Source organism: Schistocerca americana, chromosome 3 (assembly GCF_021461395.2).
Source record: "Schistocerca americana isolate TAMUIC-IGC-003095 chromosome 3, iqSchAmer2.1, whole genome shotgun sequence".
Taxonomy (NCBI): Eukaryota; Metazoa; Arthropoda; class Insecta; order Orthoptera; family Acrididae; genus Schistocerca; species Schistocerca americana.
This window is the reverse complement of record NC_060121.1, coordinates 877,240,872-877,247,080: the sequence shown is the minus strand read 5'-3', so window position 1 is coordinate 877,247,080 and position 6,209 is coordinate 877,240,872.

Below are 6,209 nucleotides of genomic sequence, written 5' to 3'. Positions count from 1 at the left end.
CTATTCAGATGTAACTGTCCCAACCACCGCAACGATTCTTTCCCGTAAATGATTGATGGCTCTGATCTTTTCACTGCACACAACATTTTTTATGTGCCCCCAAAAGAAAAAGTTCCATGGGGTTAAGTTTGGGTTTTGTGGTGGCCAAGATATGAGGCCAGCCCTGTCTAACCACCTTCCTGGAAAGCGAGTGTCAAGAGCCGCAAGTCCGAGGTTATCGTAATGAGGAGGGGCGCCATCTTGTTGGAAAAACACAAGCCTCTTTCCCGCCTCTACATCGTCCATTTGGCGAAAGATGTACTCTGCCAACATGTCACAGTAAACGTCCCCATTTATTGTTCTTTCGACAAAAATGAAAGAACCAATCACACAATCTTCCATCAAACAGCACCAGGCATTAACTTTTGGAGAGTTACATTGATGTCGAATAACTAAAATTTCGTTGCACTATTATAACTGACTCAGTTTTCACAAACCAAATAACACACTGTGCTTTCTGTTGTGGAGTACGCATTGTTGCTGAATTCCTCTGCACTGAACTGCATGCACACTTCCACTGAACTGAGGGAAGAGAGGGAAGAAACAGCACTGGCGCCATCTCAAGTTCAAGCTGACCTGCCAGCTGGAGTGTGCCAAACTTGTTGATGAATCAAACACCACAAACTAGAATAGTGTATGTCACTTTGTACAGTTTCTAGGACACATTAAAACTAGGGAGTTCTTTTTCATGTATTATGTTATGTAATTCCCCTGGGAAGATTTTTGTCCTGAGATTATATTACCGACTTGATTTGGCTTTATTAACCTATGATATTTTGTTGTATTCTTTAGGATGATACATGTTATTGTGTTTTACACATATTTGTGTACTTTATTATTAACTCAAGTTCTTATGTCTTTCACCATTGTGTTTCTGGTATTCTACACTATTCTCAATCCACAGTCTTTTCGTCTACGATTCTAAGTATGAATGAGCTATATTACAATTATAGTAGTACATTTTCCTTGTGATACTGATGTCTCTTTGAGATTTAGGATGGTGAGATTCTTGTTATCACCCTATGGCTTGATTTGTTTTAATTAATTTGCTTGTATGCCTTCTTCAGCCTGGTGCATTTTTAAATCCTAACTGACATAGTCCCCTGGTAATATGTGGGGTTTTCGATGTTTTCTGACTGCATTCTTGAATTGCATTTCAGTTGTTTAGTGTAGTTGTCAGGGGCGGCTCCTATATAGGTTTGTGCTACTCCCAAGGAATAAATTTGTTCAACTGTGTTTGCCTTCTGAGCGCTCTATACTAGTGGAGAAGTAGTGTGGCGTTTATCTCTTTTGAAATGACCGGGCTCCAAACGCCGAACGCAGTGGAGTTGGACGGAATGTGCCGACGGCGACAGCGGGTTGCACTGTGGCTGCAAACGCGAACTTGGGTGTCCCAGAGGGCGTACATGGTGTGGGGGCAACGCTAGGCAACACTGTACTCGTATGCGGGCCTTTTGTGGAAGGTCACACATCTTGAACTGCCTAGAGATGACGCGGTCATTACCAAAGGTTTCTAGAAGCAAATCTTTCACCTGGCAAGTGACATGTGGTATCGTCCCATCTTGAGTGAAAACAATGGTATGGACACAGTTGCCTTCTTTGCAAAGCTGGAATCATTTGTTTCACAGGGAGGTCGTTATAATATTTAGATGTCACTGTGCATCTAATAGGTCCGTGAGGTGTCATCTCCTCAAAGAAAAATGGACCAAAAATGAAGGAGCTTGTGAAACCACACCACACAGTCGCATAAACTGAGGCCTTGACAAGAGGTTACAGAGTAGAACCCCATATGCTACCATTCTGTGCATTCACAGCCCATGCAGAGTAAAATGTGCCTTGTCTATCCAAAGAATATTTCCCAGCCACTTGTCATCCATTTCCGTCTGTGCCAAAAAACGAGGGGCAATGTCAAGGCGTTATAGTCGATCTTAGACTTCGTTTGGTGCACATTCTGAAACTTGTAGGGATAATAGTGTTAAATGCTCCACAAAACCTTTTGAACTGTTAACCAGGGAAGAAACAGTTACTATGGCACAGTATGAGCTGTTGCTGCAAAATCTGAGGCATGTGAAGCATGATCAGCTGTAGCTACAGCGCCTTCATCAACAACTGCGTTGGGAACGGGCCGCCTCCCTCTCCCTGCTGCAACACCTAATTCATCTGTCTCTTCAGATTTCTTAACCATATTATTTAACCCATTTATTGACATGGGCCTGCTTCACAGCTAGAAAGCCTGTTATTAGTCGAAACCTTGAGAAACAGTTTCAGACTGGGAGACCTTTTTATATTATGGTCACATTGGCACTATTTATAATAACAAATTAATAACACTGTCATGATTGTTCTAGCTAAAGAGATAACCTGCTAATTTTTGTTTCAGTGTGGACTATGCAAGAGTTTAAAGTATCAATTAAAATAGCAGAGTAAAAGACCACCAGTCAGAAACTATGTCAGTGGAGTGGGAATAATGGAAGACAAGACTTCTGAAAGGAAGGCTGGAGGTAGCCACTGTGGACGGACGTTATACGTAACTACGAGAGGCAACAGGAAGGGTAATGACGACCCAACATAGCGGAGCAGTACTGCGTCCACCAGCTCATATGTTCACATAACATTCACTGACTCGCGAGGGCGTCTTCTCGGAGGCTCTAGCTGAAGTTACAAGTCAGTCTAGATCGTAACACCTAGGGCTCTTGTAATTGGGTGGTTGTTAGTCTCTGAGATACAGATGGCTACCATGTGCAACATTGAAAAAAAAGAAAAGAGTTCACCACCATCATGGAAAACTGCTCAGACCAATTCGGAGACTTTCTGAAGGACGTTTCTGACTGCTGAAAGATTTGTAGCGATGGTTCAGATTTTCAGTTCATTCCTTTTTATTGTATATTAAATTGTTCTCCTCACTCAAAATGCATGGAACATTCATTTACTGACATTTTTTCTGCTGGTGACGTTAACTTCACTAATTTCACCCCATTACGAAATTTCTTACGATTGACTTAGTGGCGAATAATTACAGCACAAATAGGGAGCCTATTGTAGTTGACTCCCCGAACTCAATGCTATAAAGGGTCGAAAACCAGTGAGTTTAAGTCTTCTGCCATGGGATGTGAACAGTTAGAAGAAAATTGTCACAGTTTCAAGTGATAGCTGCTATTTTTACTTAATTATTCAGTCATTGTATTTACATTAAATACAAATAGAGGACAGATGGCTATTTGCAGCTTTTTCTGTTTCTGTAGACATTGATTACTCATATCCATAGATAATACGTTCCACGTTTTATTCTGACGGTAACTGGGCTTGTCTTTTTCCATGAAGTCGAGAGTCATCTTTCAGGGCTGTTACTTAAAGTGCCTCGCTCAATGCTCAGTTTAATTTAGAGTAGTGATATGAAGATAACGAGTTTTACTAAGCGACGAATCAGAGTTATCCGCCATAGCCAAACATGAGGACGAGGGGGGGTGGGGCCAACTATAGAGAGTGAATCTTATGGTTTCAAACTGGCCTTTTGCTAGAAGTGAAGCGTTTTTGTAAGGGCGTTTATGACCCCAAGCGAAATGAGAATAAAGAAACGCCAGCTGTCTACGTAGAATGTGCATTTCTGTCGTCAGTAACTTTTATGTTACATTACCAAAGCTGTCTCAATACCGCAACCAAAACGAATACCGATGGGGATCTATTGTCGCGATCATTCTAAAAGGAGGACAGTTTCGTAGCATTTTATCGTTTGAGTAAGTCAGAAAATTCACAGTGGGAGTAACGGGTTAGGATCCTCATTGTTCCATAGACAGAAACAAGCTAAAGTGTTACAAAACCTCAAGGAGATACTGTGGTAGTTTTTACAAGTAGGTGACAGAGGTTACTACATAAGTTGTGATGTTTCCATCAGAAATGATATGTTCTGTTCCGATGATTATTAATAGAAGTTATTGCTCTGAGTCAAATCGCCTTCGACTCAAGCAAGTGAGCCATTTAAAGGTTGTACACGTGCTTCTTGCATAACGATAGGCTAAAGCTCCAGGGGTAGCAAGTGATCTGCGTGAGGGAAGCAAGGGCCGATTGTAGCTCATGCAGTAGGATCAGCCTTTGAACATCTCAGTAATCATGACAGACGCCACAGCGGAACATAGATCGATAACAAATATAACTTAGTAATAATACGTGAGGATCGGATTGTGAAACTGGTCACCCACGAGACTTTACGAAAATGCACGAAGTTTTGTTCAGCGTTATATTTGTAACAATATCAACAGCAGAGTCAGTGAACAGGTGGCCTCCAGAGATACCAGATGTAATTAGTGGATAACTGGCCTCCGGAGATAGTTGAGTCCTCCACAACTACTGAAGCCATTAATTCAATTGTTCAACTTCAGACAGTTCAGTCTGTAATATAAATATGAGTAAAGTTTGCTGAAGAATTATGTACATGACGCCAATTTCGTATATTTTTTGACTGTTCAGCGACATTGAACTTCTTTCACCACTAGATTAGATTAGATTCAGTTTTCGTTCCATAGACTCAAAAATGAGATGATCTTCGTGTGTGTGGAACATGTCAGAAAGTGTCCAATAAAAACATAGAACATCTGTAAATAATACTCACTTAATCATTTGTCAGGAGACTGTCTGAATACATGAATATATTATGGTAAACTGGAACTGCTAATATTTACAGCATTAATACACTGTCAGAATGAAACATAGTTATACACTTTTAATAAATTTATTATATACAAAATATCTAATCTTAACTACTGTGACTAAGTGCTGCCAAAACTGAAATCTAACAGACATTTTTACTCAAGCTGAGTTAACAGTCCCTTTTAAGATATTCATCTATTGAGTAGGAGGATTTGCCTACCAAGAAAACTTTGAAACTCTGTTTTAACTGTGTTTCATCCAAAACAAAGTTTTCAACAGTTGCTTGCAATTTATTGAAAATGTGTGTTGTCAAATATTGGACTCCCTTTTGGACCAAGGTAAGTGATTTTAGGTCTTCATGTAGATTGTTCTAATTCTTAGTATTGATACTATGTATTGCACTATTGCTTATAAATAAAGACATATTATTTACAACAAATTTCATAAAGGAATAAATACACTGAGAAGCAGTGGTTAAAATACTCAGTTCCTTGAATAGTTTTCTACATGATGCTCTTGAATGGACACCACCAATGAGTCTTATTACGCCCATTTGCACTCTAAAAACTTTTTCTCAGTTTGATGAGTTCCCCCAAAATATGGTTGCATATGACATAAAGTAGTATGCAAGTTTTTTTTACATATGTATCTCCTACATGTGACATCATTCACATTTCAAATGCAGAATTGTTTAGACCCTACAGCAATTCTGTGATTTGCCCTTCACAACTGAATATAAACACATCAAAAAAAGTTTTGCATCGCCTCGGTTCCAAGAGTTCCGGAACCTATACAGAAAATTGGAATAGGAATCTACATAAACATCATTTCCGCCCTTTTTGTTGCTCATGAAAAACACACATTGCATGTTGTACCACCTTACAGCGAGACTTTCAGAGGTGGTGGTACATACCTGTTCCTGTTCCAAAATTGCTGTCGAGTAAGTGACGCCAGAAACTATTTCCAGAAATTTAAGTGATTTAGACAGGAATATAATTTAGTTTAACACCGACAACAAATTAAATACGTGCATTAGTGTATCGTTTAGTCTTGCCGTTAAAGGTTTCACTTTTCTTTGCGTATTTTTTCAGAAAACACGAAAAGATCTCAACTTCGCGAAGTCACGTTTAGGCTTAAATTTTGTAAATGTGTTTGTTTCTTGTTTCACGGTAGTTTGACTAGTTTCTCGGTAACAAATACGTAAACTACCGTAAATAGCGTATAACTTCATTGTTTTAATACAGATTTCAGAAAAACAGTGTAACTTTATATCAGAAACTTGCTTATATACATTTGTTTATAGGCCTAATTCTCGTAACGTTTTTGGAGAATCAAACTTAAAGTATCTCGTTTAAGTGTCCTTTTTTTCATTCCATCGAGTGAAATATATAATAAATAGCGTATACATTCATTGTTTTAATACAGATTTCAGAAAAACAGTGGAATTTTAAATCAGAAACTTGCTTACATACATTTGTGAATAGGTTTAAGTCTTGTAACGTCTTTTTTTATTTTCGGTAATTTAA